At 48.0% G+C, this 17,727-nt stretch overlaps 1 protein-coding gene across 2 annotated transcripts in view; it reads left to right on the top strand.

Moving 5' to 3' along the window:
• Positions 1 to 15,689: 15,689 nt before the first annotated feature.
• The window catches only part of DGLUCY (D-glutamate cyclase), an 84,949-nt gene continuing 82,911 nt past the window's right edge, over positions 15,690 to 17,727 (top strand). For both annotated transcript variants that reach the window (XM_084792955.1, XM_084792956.1), the window contains exon 1: positions 15,690 to 15,886. The gene's annotated coding sequence lies outside the window, so the exon portion shown is untranslated. The remainder of the gene's footprint in view (positions 15,887 to 17,727) is intronic.

Here is a 17,727-nt window from a genome sequence, read left to right as displayed (position 1 = left end):
GACACCCTACAACATGATGGCTCAGTGGATGGATGACAGCGCTTGCTCCCCATGCCTGAAAACTTAAGTTTGCACCCCCCGCAGAGATCCCAGGGTGGAAGGAGAAAACTGACTCCCGAAAGTTGTCCTCTGGTCTTCACACTAGGCTGTGACATTAACACACACATACACACAAACACCAGCCTGGCATTTGTTGTCCTCTGGTCTTCACACATAGGTTGTGGCACATGGACATCAACACATAAACACACACACACACACATACCCCTGATACTTGTCCTCTGGTCTTTACACATAGGCTGTGGCACATGGACATTAACACACACACATACACACACACACACACACACACACACACACATACACTCATACACCAGCCTGATACCTGTTGTCCTCTGGTCTTCACACATAGGCTGTAGCACATGGACATCAACACACACACACACACACACACACACACACACACACCAGCCTGATACTTAAGGAAAGAAGTCAGTCATGAGAGGTTGCATACTGTATTATGATTTCAAATGTCCGGAAGAGGCAAATCCATAGGATAGAAAGCAGATGAGCAAGTGCCAAGGACTAGAGCAGTAGGGAGCCAGGGCTGGCTGTTTAGCAGATCCGGGGTTTCCAGTAGGACTAATAAAAGTTCCCGACACCAGATAGTGGTGACTCTGCATGACCATTGCACATATATCTAATACCCCTGAACTCTAAACTTTACACATGGCAGTTTTTATTTTTGTTTATGTTTTACTCCAGAGCAAAAACAAAATTAGCAACAATGATCCACAAGGAAATGGGATCCCAAAAGCAGAGATGGCCATGGGGCCAGGCCCTCTGGGAGCATGTGACTGGTTGGAGCACCTTGGCATCTCTCCAGGCTTGTAGTGACAAGTCACACCATGATTTCTGTAGAGGTCAGGCTGTCAGTTGGCCATCTGGGTGTCAGCATGAAGGACAAATACTTTTGTAAAAAAAAAAAAGAAAGAAAAGAAAAGAAAAGAAAAGAAAAAAGGGGTTTTTTCCCTTCTGTTCTAATAAGTAATACTTACTCCTGGGTGGTCTAAAGAACTGTCAGCTGACACTAGTGGCCAGTCCTGGATAACAGGAACTCCAGCCATTTTCTCCCTCATGGAGCCAACAGGCATAAGAAATCCGCCTCCGGCTCCCTTGGCCTTGAAAGGGGAGCATATGTACTGCTTGCTTTTCTCCTCAGTATCTTCTTTGAGCAGATGTCATTCCTCGGCGGTTCTGCCTTCTAGAACTGCTTCCCATAATGCCATGAACACAGTAATTGTTGCTGAGAAACTAGCACACCCATGCCTGAAGCTCTTCCAAGAGCTGTGGCTGGGAAATGCTGCTTCCTGGGGCCTGAGAAGGGAGGAAGAGGAAAAGCATTGGTCCTCGGAGGGTCCAAGGACGTGGCTCTATCTATGACCTGTGCTTGCTCCTTTCATGTTGCCACAGCAAAGTCAGCGACAGGCAAGAGCCACCCTTACCATGTGCTCCTCAGCACATCTGCACACATGGGGACAGAAAGCTATTAGATGCACTCCATGTTATTTATTTTGCAATTGAGATTTTTTTTTCCGCCTTTAATGGAGTCAAGCCACTTTAAACACACACACAGCTCAATCAATTTCTTTTGTAGATTTCAAGAGAAGCTTTATTCAGCCCAGAAACACAGCAACAGCTGGGGAAGCTATTCCCAAGGCAAAGAACAAAGACTTGTAATTATTTATAGTGCGGGAGAAAGAGAGGGGGAAAAAACGTGGAAGATAGAGGTAACGCAGACAGGGGAGGGGAAAGTAATGGCCTGAATAGCCAGATCAGCACTAATACTCTAGATTTTTTTTCCTCCTTCAATATGGAAGATTCTTTCAACTTCACTTCAGTGGTCTGTTCCATTGGCCCATCCCTTCCCCCCGGCTCATCAGGGACCCACCTTTCCCAAAAACCCACCTCTATCTGTAGAATCTAGCGCTGTTGCCGCCACTTACCACATCTCCACTGCCTGTGCAGGAGCTTCACCATACATTTTACATTGCAGGAAACACCTTCCTGACCTGAGGCTGGTGCTGGCATCTTTCACACCCACCCAAGCCCCATCCCAAGACTGGCTTGTGGCCTCTGGAGATAATGACATAGCTCACCAAAATAATGGAGACCTCAGATGCTGTCGCAGGCAAGGTGGTGGACTGTCTGGAGACAAGCAGGCTTTTCACTGTCCTGTCACCTTGCAGGGTACGAGTGGCCAGTTCAATCGTGACCAAAATGCTTTGTTGAAAACTGTGGAATAGGAGCTATGGAGATGGCCCAGAGGGTAAAGTGCTTGTTGTGTAGTCATGAGGACCAGAATTTGTAGCTTCATAACATTTATTTTCTTGTAACTTACTTTCTAATACCGGGTCTGTTAATCACCAGCGTGAAAAAAAATCTCCCCGAAAAGGAGTGGTAGACTTCTACAGAGTTGTGTGAGCCAGCTCCTCCACCAATTGGCACATCCCGACCTCTGCTGCAGGTGGCTTAGACATGACCCAGAAATCAGTCATCTCTCAGAAGTCAGGGTGGACACCCCAAGCAGCAGGCACTGTGTCAATCTTGTTCTTCACTGGGGTTGCCCAAGGGCCAGCAGAACATGGTCCTCAGAGTGTGGGCACGCAGAACACGCTTGCTGAAAGGGCCTGGCTATTCTCGCAGAAGCATCTCCTAAGTGCTTGACCGCTGTTGACTTTCGTAAACCTTGGCTAGTTGAATAGTAGAGAGAGAGAAAAAAAAAGCAAAAACAAAAGCTGAACATAGACTTGCCTTTAGCTTATTTATCCTTATCAATTAAAGTCACAGATGTGTGCTCTGCCCTGGGCACAAAGCAAGTGCTTTCTGATTTGGGGTAAAATGTTAGAGGAGGATGAAAGAAGACAGAGAGGAAAAGGAAGGGCCTGCCTGAAGCAGGAAGTAGACAGAAGAATTGGGGCAAAAGCCCTGTCTGGGTTCCTGACCCACCAAAAAGAAAAACAAATAAGAAGGGAAATGACATGGTATGGGGCCATTGTTTTTAATAAATGCCCTTCAGTGGTTAAAAAAAAAAAAAAAACACTCCTCCTGGCCTGGAGGGTATAGCTCAGGTTTTAGTATGTACACCAAGTGTTTAGCACGCACTGGGCCTAGGATTCTGTCTACAGCACCCACCTTCACCCTCCAGAAAATCCCTTTTTTTTTTCCGAGGTGCTGATGTTGATGTGTTTTAAGGAAATAGATTTATTGCCTTAATTTGAGGATCCTCCATACCCAGAAACTGTGGTGCTTCCCACTGAGCCAGGTTTCTTAGAATTTCTATTGCTGTGAAGAAATCCCATGGCCAGAAGCAGTTTGGGGAGGGAAAGGGTTTATTCAGCTTACACTTCTGCATCACAGTCCATTATTGGAGGGCTTCAGGACAGGAACTCAAAGAGGCAGGAACCTGGAGGCAGGAGGCAGGAGAGGCCATGGAGGGGTGCTGCTTACTAGCTTGTTCCCCACGGTTTGCTCACCCTGCATTCTTATAGAACCCAAGAGCACCAGTGCGGGGATGGCACCACCCACAATGGGTTGGGCCCTCCCCATTGATACCTAATTAAGAAAATGGCCTAGAGGCTTGCCTACAGATTGATCTTATAGAGGCGTTTTCTCAAATGAGGCTCCCTTCTCTCTGGCGACCAGAGCCTGCATCAAGGTGCCATAATCTAGACAGTATCCCAAGGCTGGAAATCAGCCCATCCAGTGTCCAGACAGTACTCCCTGCTACCAGATCTGCCCTTGTCATTTAGCTTGCTGTGCCTCCTTCTGCAAGTTGCTGTCCCTCTCTGGGCCTCTGTTTCCTCACCTTTGATGAGAAAATTAGACGGTTTTAAAGTTTCCTTCCAGCTGTAACATCCTATGAACACAAGTTCATTTTTCATCCTGACCCAGATTTTAAAGATAATGTACTTAAAATAATGTCAAATTTGAAAGTGATCACTTCTCTCCTCCGCTTAGAAATGTCATCGCTGGCAGTGCCTTGGTGGGTGTTGAGGCCTATTTCAGTGCCTGGATGTTCTGAAGAGGAGGAAGAGAGTGTGGGGAGGTAACCAATTCAGTAACCTCCTCATGACTCCTGAGGCCTCGCGGATGCCTGAGTGCCTGATTGGGAACCGCCATGAGTTGCGGAGGTGCCTTAGGTGGGGACAAGAACAGCACCCCATTTTCTTCCACAGGGTGCCTACTCAAGGCCTTGGACTTGACATGATTTCTTTCTGACTTGCAAAATAGCTTGTCAGGGTGTGCAGTATGACAGTCCACCGGGCACAAATGAGCAGGCACTGAACTTGCCAGTTTAGCATAACTCAAAGGGGCCAGGGTTCATACTTGACTCTGACACGTTCACCAAAGGGCGCTTGGCTAGGGAGGTGGCCTTAGACCAGTGTCACAAGCAGGAACTGGGCGGCAGGGCTTAGAAATGCAAATATGGGCCTTAACCTAGATCCACTGAGTCAGCTCAGGGTGGGGCTCAGGGAGGTGGGTTCTAACAAGCTATAGAGTAGGAATACTTTCTATTTTCTTTCTTTCCCTTCCTCCTTTCATCTCCCCTTCCTTCGTTGCTTCTTTTTTCCTCTCTCCTTCCTCCTCATTTCCTTTATTCTTTCTTTTCCTCCTTGCTTCTTGCCTTCCTTTCCCCCTTTCTTCCCTTTCTTCCCTTCCTCCCTCTTCCTCCCTCTTTCCCTCATCCACTCCTGCCCCTCTCTCTTCACTCTACTGGATTCTTATTTGAAATTTCCATTTTTATTTTAGTAGAGCACGGGTCATGAACTCTACCCCCTTAGCACATTTTCTAGTGTCCATAAGAGTCTCAGAACCTTCTTCGTCTTTCTTGACTCAAACTTGATGGACATCAGTAAATAAACACCCCCTTTCCTCACCACAGTCCCTTGGTAATCCACTCTTGGAGCGTGTGGTTGGGGAACTGGACTGTTTCAGATGGAAGTGGAGCCTCTCAGTCTTTGTCTTCACACACCTGGATTTTTTTTTTTTCCACCTCCTTTTGAGAGTCCCTTTGTGATGTGGGGCTATCTGTCTTTATCTGGCTAGCAGGCACCCTGGCAGTGATCCTCTGCAAGCCCAGGTTTCTGGCATGGTTAAAGCTTGACCTTTGCCCTTAGCTGAGGGAAGTTCCAAATGCTACACTGAGCATACAGCTGCCTCCTTAGGCTGTTCCTGAGTTGAGTCAAATTGGTTTCCACATGTAACTATCTGATTCCAATAGAGTAAACAGTTGTTCCAGGCTTCTGGAATTCTCTTACTATTAAAGCCATGAGGGGCAAGAGGCATGGATTCCAGAAGAAAAGGTTCAAATGTCTCTCGTGGCGTTGTCTTTGGTCCATGTCCATAGTGGGCTTGTCCATGTAAAGATGAGCAAATACATGGCCATGACTAGAATTCTGCATGTTGAGTCTTACTGGGGTCTTTGCTCACTGGTGCTTTCCTCACTCCAGGACTGGGCACAGCCACCTAAGGGAAGGTGGCTTATGAGTCTGCTTTCTGATACTGCGGTGAACACCTAAGACTATCGCCTATAAAGTGAGAAGGTTTCTTTTGGCTCAGTTTTAGAGGTTCAGCCCACGGTCAGTTGGTCCTATGGCTTTTGGTCCTGGGATGAGACAATGAAGCCCAGTGGAGAACCTGCGGAAGAGTAAAGCCATCCACGTCATGTTAGAGACATGAAATGGAGTGCCCACACACGGTCCCCACAGTCTCTTGGGTGGTATATGCCCAATGGCCTGAAGACCTCTCACTAGGCCCTGCTGTGTAATGCTTCTACTGTCTCCCAATCCTGGCAGGCTGGGATCAAATCTTTAATATATTTGTTTTGGGGGAGGGGCATTGCAGATCTAGATTATAGCCTTGCCATTGGGTAGGAGGAGGGCACAGCTTGTAAGAGGAGCAGGAGCCTCCATCTGGAGAAAGTCAGGGTGACAGGTGGGCTCCTGCTTCTTGACCTAATAGACTCTCAGGTATCTCTCTGGCCAAAGTAGGCCCACTCGGTGCTGGAGAGCTACTCCTGCAGGCAACCTGGGAAACCTGGGAAAGCTGCTGCCAGCTCCCATAGCTTCACCCATGTGATCAATGCCATTCCTCGAACAGATGAAGCTGCCGTGGAAAATCCTTACACGACACAGGCTGGCCTCATCTTAAACTCCCAGCTCCAGCCCGCAGGTGGCTCTCAGCACCACTTTAGCCATCTTACCCTTCCCATCTTGGCTTTCCTTGCTGCCTCCCTTCCCTCCCTGCCTCCTTCTTCCTCATCCCCAGGCTCCTGCCCAGCTCTGGGGATGACCATGCTGCACGCCTGGTTTGGAAAATAAGCGCAACCGATGGGAACTCTCTTCTTGCCACTGCCAAATATGCAAAGCATCCTACATCGTCAGCCACAGGCCTCTCTCCTTGGTCCCTGGAGTAGGACCTGCTTTCAAAGCCCGAGCTCTGAACTTGTGGTCAGAATCTCATTCCATGATATCTGTCCCACGAACTCACATCCTGTTATCTGTCTGTCTGCTTTGTCTGGCCTCTCTCCTTCTATTTATAGCTCCCTTTTGTCCTTCATCTGTAAATTTCCCCTCTCTCCTGTATCCTTTTCACCTGTCCTAGACCTTCTCTGCTCTCTCTAACCACATATCCTTGATAAATACACAAAAGCTTCAAAACAACCACCAATCTCCCTTGGTCACGCTTTCATCTCCAGCCCCCACCTCATTTTTCTGCACATTTATCCAGGGGTTTCCCCCCTTCATCTTTCTGCTCCATTCTGCTTTTCACCCACCACTCTACAAACCGCCCATCCCAGTGTACTTTTATTTCCCAAGGGACATTTGACAATATCTGAACTTTTTTTTTTTTTAACTGACATCTAGTGAGCAGAGCTAGGGACATGACTGAGCATCCTACAGTGTAGAATGACCCGGCCGCACAGGTCAGCACAGCGCCATCACTGGAGCATGTAGAGTCTTAACTAAACTTAGTGGGAACTTCCTGGATGGCAAGTCTGAGGCCTATCAAGTGCTTCCCTTCTCTCCCTCTCTCTGTCTCTCCTCTCTCTGACTCCCATATTATGGCCATTTCTTTACACAGTTTTCCCTCTCTCACAGTCCTAGGCCGGCAGCTGTCTTCTTTGAGTTCTCTTCCTAAGGAGTGACTTTTATCTTTTATCTTTTTTTTTTTTTTCTGGATTTGGAGCCAGCCTGGCTGGCTTGAGTCCCAGCTCTCAGCCTCGCAGCTATGTGTTCATAGTAACAATTTCTTCCTGTGACTTGGCAGCCTCGGTTTCTTCTTCTTCGGCAGCCTGAGAGTACGATGGCACTTACTGCACGCGCCTGCCTTAGCGAGTGACACACTCCAAGTGCACCTCTCCTTTCCTCGTGCTTCTCCGGGAAAGCTAGCCGTCTTTTTACTTTTTACCTAAAAGCCTCTCACAAAGATCATTGCTAGGAAGACAAGATGAGGAGAGCCTTCTATTTGTAGAGGTTTGCAAAGGTGTGAGATTTTCCCCCTTTTTCCTTCAAAAGCAGGCTGCATCTCCTCCCTTGTGGAAAGCTCTTTATCTGCTCAAAGACAGCACGGCAGCACGGACGCAAGCAGCGAACCGACTCTGCGCTGCTGGAGGCTGCTCTGTGCTCACCTTCCCTCAGTTCTCTCAGTTTCCCTCTTTGTACATCTAGGACCATTTGTCTTGCTATACTTCTTTAATCTCTCTCTCTCTCTCTCCCTCCCTCCCTCCCTCCCTCCTTCTCCCCCCCCGCCCTGGCCTCCGGTGTGTGTGTGTGTGTGTGTGTGTGTGTGTGTGTGTGTACACATGGAGACCAGACGTTAACATCGGATAGCTTTCCTGATCTTTCTGTCATTCTGCGTCAGCGGGAGCCTGGGCTTTGTCAGGTACTCTTTCTGGATGCTCGGACTCCATCGAGCACTAAACCGGGAGTGCTTGCTCTGGGGTAGAAAAGGGTGAAACATCAGGGTCAAGGGACTTTTAGGCTCCAAACCCTGAGCCAGGCAGCAACGGGGGCCTAGCCTGACCTTGGTGGGTCAGTGGCTGCTTCAAAAGCAGCTGGTAATGGAGACTTGCTTGGAGCTCCGAAACCAAGAGAGGCAGAGGCAGGAGCCCAGTTTTGTCTGAGCAGACAAAATGGCTGCTTTGAGAACAGCCAGCCACTTGCTCCTGCAGACGGGCACTGCGGTGGGCAGAGTGGTGCTAGAAAGATGGGGGTAGGACCCTGTGCTGACACACGGTGGGAGCTCAAGACAGCCAGCACGGGTCAGAATGACAAGCCCCCAAACCCTGGGAGTCCAATGATGAATTCTTTGGGGACAAGGGCAACCCTTCTTTTCCTAGAATAAATTATGGGTGTCAGATGATCTTTGATGAAACAGATGATGCTGGCCCGTTTATTTTAGGTGAAACATGGATTTATAAACCTTGGGCTGTGGGAGGGCTTTTGAGGGTGAATGTGTTTGATTCACTGGGGCTTAGGGATGCCAGGGATACTTGATATACATGCAGGAACACAAATCATAAAATGGGGCACACAGTACTTAATTATCCTATAGATGGGGGAAAACCTCCAGGTATGGTTAAAGGTCGTTGGTTGAAAGCCAAGACACCAACACCAAGAGTTGGGCTTGTAATCTCCCTGAGGGCTATGTAAAACTCTTTAGAAGATCTGGGGTTCCCCAGGTCAGGTGAAGAGAGAACCCAGCTGAGAAATCTTATACTGAGCTCAGAGGCTATCTGGAAATGCCAAGCTCTGACCTTAACTATAGGGTCCCACATCTCTCGACCTTATTTTTTTTTTTGAGTCAGGGTCTCCCAGAACTGAACCTCACCAACTGGTTAGCTGGCTGAACAGAAATTCTCCTGTTTCTGCTTCTCACTGGCTTAACAAGGTGACAGGTTGCTGTTCTTTTTTTTTTTTTTTTTTAATTGTGATTTCTGGGCGTCTAAACTCAGTCTTCACACCTACACAGCAGATACTTTACCCACCAAGCATCTTCCCAGCCCCCCCCAAGTTTGCATTTCTTTGGCTACATAGAGTAAAGAGAATTTTGGTTCAGCCCAGATCCACAGTTGCAAGTTGTAACTGTGAAAACTCCCAAGCCGTCAATGTGTGAATTGTATGGTATGAGAGTTATATTTCAACAGACTATTGAAAAAACAAAATAAGGGGCCAGGGAGATGGTTTTGTCAGTAACATGCTTACAATGCAAGTAAAAGAAGCTGAGTTTGGACCTTCAGCATCCACATAAAAAGCTAGGTGTGGCATGTGTCGCCCAGCACTGAAGGTCAGAGACTGGCTGACCCCTGGAGCACCCTGGCCAATAATGAGTTCTAAGCCAGTTAGAGACCCTGTCTTTCTTTTATTTTTGGTTTTTGAGACAGGGTCTTACTCTGTAGAGCCAGCTGGCCTACAACTTGCTGCATGGGTCAGGCTGGCCTCGAACTCAGAGAGATCCTCCTGCCTTTGCTTCCAAAGTGCTGAGATTACAAACATACTTCACCCAGCTGAGAGAGCCTGTCTTTATAAATAAGGCAGGTGCTGGGCATGGTGGCACATGCCTTTAATCCCAGCACTCGGGAGGCAGAGACAGGCAGATCCAGATCCCTGTGAGTTCAAGGCCAGCATGTTCTACAAAGTTAGTCCAGGACAGCCAAGACTATACAGAGAAACCCTGTCTCAAAAAAAACAAAAATAAATAAATAAATAAATAAGGCAAATGGCAGCTAGGGGAATGACACTCAAGAGTCTGTCCTCTTTGCTCTCAACCCCACATAGTAACACACACACACACACACACACACACACACACACACACACACACACATGAAAGAAAACAAAATTTCAAAGTGAACAGTGGCACTTACCGGCCACAAGTGTCCACAGCATTTTTTATATATTTATATTTTATATGTATAGTTTTTAAAATGTTTACATACAACTAAACCAAAATGAGCCCAGATGTGGTGGGACAAACCTTTAATACCAGCATTCATGAAGCAGAGGCAAGAACATCTCTAGGAGTTCAAGGCCAACCCTACCTACTTTGAAGTAAAGACCAGCAAAGGATTACATAATGAGACCATGTCTCAAAATACAAAACAAACAAACAAAACTGCTTACACTGACACCTAAGTAACTGCATACCTTTGGGCTTATGAATCATTTAATACTCACCACGAGCTTTTTTTATTTTTAAACTATCTTAAATTTATTTATTTACTTACTTACTTACTTACTTATTGTGCAGATATGTGTGTGTGCACACATGTACCAGGTGCATATATAGCGGTCAGATTCTTTCCTCCAGTCATGTGGTATCCTAGAGTTGACAGGTCGTCAGGCTTGGTGGCAGTGCCATCAGGTGCGGAACCATCTCGCTGGTCCTCCATTTGCCTTTTCTAGATAAGAATGTAGCTAAGAGTTGGCTTGAAGGAATTCTATTTGACAATAGTTCCCTGGGTCCGCATCACACACCAGGCTCTGTTGCAGGCTCTGGGACTCAGCCACGGAAACACAGATGAAAAGCCTTGCTCGGGAAGCTCCGATTCCAGTGGGAGAGATGGGCAACAGCTGGAGAGAAAGAACTAGAAATGCACATCTGTTGGGAGTAACTGACGCCCGACAGGAGAGGTGGTCTTGGGTCAGAGAGACAGAGACCCCAGAGTGACTTCACACAGGGAGACCAGGGCCGGCTTTGTTCAGGAAGTACATATTGGATGCTAGGATTATGTGTGTGCACCACAAGACATAGTTTACGTGGTGATGGGGATCAAATCCAGGGCTGTATACATGCTAGGCCAGCACTCCATCCGTGAGCTACATCTCCAACCCCAAAAGACATTTGCTAGTCCTTCCTTCCTGCCCACCTTGCTTCTTTCTTTCCTTCCTTCTTCCTTCCTTTCTTTCTTTCTTTTTTTTTTTTTTTTCCTGTTTCGCCCTTGCTGTGCTGGCAGTCAAGCCCAGTGCTTCAGGTAGGCTAATCATCTATTCTGACACTGTCCTCTCTGATGCCTCTTCTAAAGGAGTTTGAAATCCCTCGAAGGACATGAACTAGAAACCCAGACAGGTGATGATAGCAAGAAAGGGCTAAAAAAAATACATCTTAGGAGGCTGGAGAGATGGCTCAGTGGTTAAGAGCACTGCCTGCTCTTCCAAAGGACCTGGGTTCAATTCCCAGCACCCACATGGCACCTCACAACTGTCTGTAACTCCAAGATCTGACACTTTCACACCAATGCACATAGATTAAAAGTAAATAAAATATTTTTAAAATATATATATTTTTTTATTAATTTATTCATATTACACCTCAATTGTTATCCCATCCCCTTGTATCCTCCCATTCCTCCCTCCCATTTTCCCCTTACTCTCCTCCCCTATGACTGTGATTAAGGGGGACCTCCTCCCCCTGTATATGCTCATAGGGTATCAAGTCTCTTCTTGGTAGCCTGTTTGCTTCCTCTGAGTGCCACCAGGCCTCCCCATCTAGGGGACATGGTCAAATATGGGGCACCAGAGTGTGTGTGAAAGTCAGTCCTCACTCTCCACTCAGCTGTGGAGAATGTCCTGTCCATTGGCTAGATCTGGGTAGGGGTTCAAAGTTTACTGCACGTATTGTCCTTGGCTGGTGCCATAGTTTGAAAGGATCCCTGGGCCCAGATCTGCCCATCATAATGTTCTACTTGTAGGTTTCTAGGACCTCTGGATCCTTCTATTTCCCCATTCTTCCATACTTCTCTCACCTAGAGTCCCAATAGGAAGTCTTCCCCTCTGTCCCACTTTCCTGGTAAGTGAAGACTTTCATGGGACACTAGTCCAGATATAAGTGAGTATATACCATTTGACTCTTTCTGCTTCTGGGTTAACTCACTCATTATGTTCATTTCTAGTTCAATCCATTTGTCCACAAATATTGGGAATTCCTTGTTTTTAACAGCTGATTAGTAGTCCATAGTGTAAATGTACCACAGTTTCTTTATCCATTCTTCTACTGAGGGACACTTAGGCTGTTTCCGGGTTCTGGCTATTATGAATAAGGCTGCTATGAACGCTGCACCTATCTCAGAAAACTGGGAATAAGGCTTCCTCAAGACCCAGCTATTCCACTCCTTGGATTATACCCAGAAGATGCTCCAGCACACAACAGGAACATTTGCTCAACCATGTCCAAGGAAGGGCTTTGAAACGAATGGAGCCAAGAGACAGAACAGTCTGTGTGAGCAGAGGCTTACAGAGGGTTTTCTGAGATGAGTTGGTACCACCTGAGAAGAAAGTCCAGGCTGTCCCAGCCAGGAGGGTCAGTGAAAGGAACAGATGTGCAATGTGGGGACACCTCTGTCCATACTTAAAATTTTGTTATTGGGTCACCATGGAGCTTTTTGTATAACTTCGGCTTTTTAAAACTTAGGGTTACTGTGTATGGTTACTGAACCGTTTGGTGCCCGCTTAAGTTTTGTAGGAAAGTCACTCTAGCCTTGGTCCTGTGAGCTTGTGCAGGCATGGTCAGAGTTCCTGGAGGAAGGGCTGGCTGAGTCTAAAGACTTTACTCTGTGGTCAGTACAAAGGCCATGGAAGGATCTTTAGCAAATAAATGATATAAGCAAAACACTGTTTGGGGATGACTGGCATGGGAGCAGTGGAGAGGTAGGAAGAGAGAGCAGGGAGCAAAGGGCGGTCAGGAAAGCAGTAAGCGGCTGCGCCTGGCACTGGGCCAGAAGCGGGTACAGAAGGCAGCCGGCCACCCCTGCCTTCCTCAGGTCTCTGCCTGCCCTACACTGTGCAGCACTCAGCTTTCCTGCAGCCAACGGGACTCAGTAACCGCCAGCCTCTTGCCTCCTTCTGTTTTTACTATGACTAATTTGTGAAAAACAGGAAGCGCTACTGTGACAGCGGCATTATTTGTGGCTAAGAAGTGAACTTTTGAAAATGGCAAACCTTGGGTCCCTTGCACACAAGCTCCCTTGTGCAAATACATATCCTCCCATCGCGTGGACCCTGTTCCAGCAGGAACCATTATCTCCTTGGCTCTGATATCAGAAGAGTCTCAAAAGCCGCTGTATTCCCAAGCCTAGGGACAGGGTGCTTAGCCTTTTCTTTTTTTAAAAGTCCCAGAGGCAAGTGAGTCTAGCGTGTAGGGCAGAGTGGTTGGCTGGTGCCATCAGGCACTGGGAAAGCAGGAAGGTTTAGGGAGCCCGTACAGGAAGCCCTGCCCTGCTTACTGCTCTGGCCCTAGGGCTGCACCATCACCAGGGTTAGTGACAGTTGCTTGAGAAAACCCTGGAACAGAGGAAGATCAGATTATATAGTTGGCAACAGGCTGGGATTGGTGGTGATGGTGGTGGTGGTGGTAATAGTGTATGGTGTTCATGTGCCAGAGAAGGGGAACTTTCTGGTATCTCTTCTTATAAAGGCACTAACGCCATCAGAAAAGGGCCCCACTCTCATGTCCTCATCCAGCCCTAATTACTTCCCCAAATTCTGTTGCATTGAAGGTTGGTGTCTCAATATAGGAATTTGGAGGGAAAGAAAGAGATGACTGCTTCTAGAAGCTTCCTGTCTAATTAGGTTGAGAAACATCTTTGAGGGGGAAAAAAAGTCGAATTCTTATTTCTGCCTCCCACTAAATAGTGAGCATGCAGTTGTTGCCGGATTTCAGTGCTCTTCCATTTATTTTTTTTACAGGGAGGCTTCTAAGCAAACCTGATGGTTCCCACACTTTTCTGATTATGGCAGTTGCTCTCCTTGCAGTGTACTCTCTTACTGAGTGTTGAGATATTTCTCTCCCTTAGCATTTTTTGCCTACATCACATGCACCAAAGAATCCAACTGTAAATATTTGGCATTCCCTGCATCTCTGGTCAACCACACAGTTTTACTTTCTGGAGTTCCAAATCTCATGTTTAAGCCTCTTTTTTAAAAGAAAGAAAGAAAGAAAGAAAGAAAGAAAGAAAGAAAGAAAGGGCCCTGGATATTTTCTTTTTGCAAATTGTCTTCTCCTGACAGGGACAGGTTAGGGGTCCTCTTACAATTGAAATATCTAATAAAATGTTTTCTTAGGTTGGCAGCTTATCTGCTCTCAAGGGTGCAGTTCAGTGGCATTAGGTACATTTGTAGTATTTTATAACCGTCACCACTCTCTGCTTCCAGAACCTTTCATCATCCCAAACTGGAGCTCTGACCCATTAAAGGGTAGCTCAACATTTTCCTCATCCACCCGTCACTGCCTACTGCTTTGCTTTCTGCCTCAGTGGCTTTGCCTGATCCAGGCATCTCATTACAAGTAGAACTCCTTCTCCTTATTTCACTGGCTGATTTCACTCAGCACAATTCCCTTGTCTTTGCTTATTCAGGTTGCTATAGCAAAATACCACAAGCTGGATGGCTTGTAAGCAGCAGAAATTGATTTCTCACAATTCTAGAGGCTGGGAAGGCTAAGATCATCAAGGTGCCAGCTGATTCAGAATCCTGTGGGATTCTGGTTTTTTTGTTGTTGTTGTTTTGTTTTGTTTTGGGAGCTGCCTTCTAGAGATCTTAACATAACAAAGGGCAAGGCACACCTGTGCCAATTCTTCCAGATGGAGAAAAAGAGCTAGAAAAGTGACCCAGGGAGAGACATGCCAGGCCTGGCACCAAAAAGACTTGCAGTGTGCTTAAGTGTGTGATACGTGCAGGCTGGGGCATGGGGGGTGGTGGGGGGGTGCGGGGGTGGGGGGGAAGGAGGCTCAGGGGAGAGAGAGAGAGAGAGAGAGAGAGAGAGAGAGAGGGAGGGAGGGAGGGAGGGAGAGAGTAGGTGAAGCCGCAGGGGCAGGCTGGCACCATCTGCTTTAGAACCTTGTGTGTTTGGGATTAATGCTGGCTTGAAGGGAAAGCCCTGACAGCTTTGGAGCAAGAGGAAGGAGAACCTGCACTTCCCCTCAGTAGGCATCCAGAAAAAATGAATGAATAAATAAATAAATAAATAAATAAATAAATAAATAAATAAAATACATCACAGGCTCTGCCAGTATCACTCAAGCATTTTCTGAGTGCTGAAGACTGACCTAGCGCTGTGTTCCTATCACAAAGAGATGAGTGAGGAGGACATCAAACGCTGGAAAGCAATTTATCCAGGCTTCACGCCCACCCCTGCCTAACCCAGCGCAGCCCCAGGGCCAGCAGCCGTGATCCTTCAGGAGCCCCACTCCTGCATCAGTACCTGCATTTCCACCTGTAACCCCAAATGACCCAGTACAGCCTGACATTTGGACAGCACAGATGGCAATCCCAGAGTCTGGCTTCACATTGGAATTGCCAGGGTAGCTGTGAAACTTCTCTCGGTGCACAGTGTGTGCTCCAGGGTCCCAGGCTTTAGAGTTGCTGGGACTGACACCCTACTGCGCCAGGAGTTTTCATTCTTGTGAGTGATGGTGGCTGTGTCCTTGTGTTATGCTTCCCTGGTCCCCCAGGGAAGACAAGAAACTTCCGTAAAGGGAACTGGCCTTACAGGGTTCCTCCAGCCACCAGCGACGACGCTGCTGCGGCTTTAAGAACCAGGACTGGCATCCTGCCACGGAAGCCACCCAAGTCCAAGCCTTGAGATCATTGGCTGCAGGAGCAGAGCTGTAGCAGTCAGTGGTGCTTGAGGCTGGCCCAGGCGTGTAGACCCGAGCCTGAGCTCGGCAGTGCCAGTGGCGACAGCAGCAACAGGCTGCCCCAGAAAGAAGCTCCTGTGAGCTGAAGAAAAGGGACCTTTATGCCTTTCAGAAGGAAGCTTATTCTGCAAGGCTGAGGAAACAAAGGGAAGAATTGTGTGTCCCTAGTCCAGGCGTCTCAAACCAACAGTAAGTCAGCAAGGGAACACAGCATAGTTCTCTGCCTTAGGCAACATGCACACACCCCACCCCACCCCACCCCACCCCACTCCACCCCACCCTACCCAAGGAACCCAACGGTTTGAGGAAGCTGCTCCAGGGGGCTGCAGGCCAAAACCAATTAATAGACTCTCTGATGGAATCCATCTGGCCCTCCCCTTGAAAAGTCAAGTCTCGGCCCATGACACCTGGGACCATGAGTTCTGAGACTGTTTCTCCTCCCTCCTGGAATGGCTTTTCAGGGTATCTTCCCGTCCTTGGGAACCCCAAGAGCACCTGAGAGCAAAGAAGGGGAAACTAAAAACATTGGCTCTTGGGAGTCTGTCAACTTGGAGCCACAGACTGCTAGAGAGGAGAGAATGAAGCTAATGGCAGTGTCTTCAGGGTGGCACAAGGGAGGACCGTCCAGGCCAGTGCAGACCTAGGGTCGCCGCCCAGATGAACACAGGTCTCGGAGGTACCTCCCCGTCTGCCTTTGAGGCAAAGAGAACTGCAGGTGAGGTTCACTCACACCGAGAGTCAACTCGCTTCAGTCTCCATGCAGGGAGCCAAGGCTGACAGTGGCAGCATGCTTCTGACCTGTGTACTGCCCAGTGCGGAAGGCAGAGAGAGTCCTGAAAGTGGGAAGTCCCTTCGTTTTCCATGTGATTAGCAGTCAGTCATCTAGCTGACTTTATGAGCATGCGCGCAAAAGCCATCCATGTGCCAGGAAGGGCAGCACATTGGAGGCTTTGCCGGTAGGAGGCAGCACTGAGTAGCACAGAGGAGAGGGAAGGAGCGCTGGACCTTCAAGTATCTAAGCCCTGCCAAAGGAAGGGGAATTAAAGCCAGGAGCAAGCAGAAGGGAAGCAGCCTCCACTAGAAGGGTGGGGGAAACTGAGGCAGAAAGACAGGCAGGGTGGAATTAACTGAAAGCTAAACTGGCCTTGCTCGTACTTAGGATAAAGAATGTTTGCGTTAGCTCTCCACTGTAATGACCAAATACTTGAGATAAGCAACGTTAAGGCGGAAAAGCGTATTTGGGTTTATGATTTCGCAGGTTTCGTTCAGTCTATACCTTTGACCTGGCCGTTTTCAGGACCTCTCAGCACAGCTGAAACATGTGGTAAAGGACAGCAGCTCAACTCGCAGCAGCCAGGAAGCAAAGAGGAAGAGAGAATGGGATAAAGATAAAATAGCCCCTCCCTAGCACACCCCCAACTACCAGTTTCCTCCAAAGAGGCCCCACTTTCTGTGGCTTCCACCACCACCCAAAAGCCCATTGATGAGGGCAGAGCTCACACAGTGCAGCCCCTCCCAAAGGTCCTGTCCTGAACACATCTGCACTGGGAGCCAAGCCTTCAGTGGCGGTGCACATCAGAGCAGCCCCAAGGAATCAGCTGTTCCTTCTGAATTACAGGTGGTCAACTAGCGGCCCTTGACCAGGCACGCCTGAGCAAGGAACTTTGGGGAATTTTGTCAGGCATCTGAAAGATAAGAGACACCGGGCTCCTGTGTCAGCATCGCAGCTGAAAGTCCCCAGTTCACTTGAATTGGGGACCTTTGAAGTCCTTGGGCCACACCTGATTGCACCTGCAGAGTTCCCATGGGGGTGGCAGATTGATGCTGCGCCTGGTCTTTCTAGTCTTGAGAACCCCCCTGCCCTGCGTGTGTGTGTGTGCGCGCGCGCGCGCGCACGTGAACTCTTCTAGTTAATTTCTATTAAATCTCCCTTCTTCAGTTAAGGATGACAGATGTACAAAGCAAAATGTACCCCTCTCCTTGACAGATTTTATAGCCTTTCTAGGATATCTGCCAAATTGCTAGATGGC

This window comes from Acomys minous, assembly GCF_964271855.1.
Source record: "Acomys minous genome assembly, chromosome: 8".
NCBI classification, from domain to species: domain Eukaryota; kingdom Metazoa; phylum Chordata; class Mammalia; order Rodentia; family Muridae; genus Acomys; species Acomys minous.
Note: the sequence above shows the minus strand (reverse complement) of the source record. Positions and strands in the feature narration are given on the sequence as shown.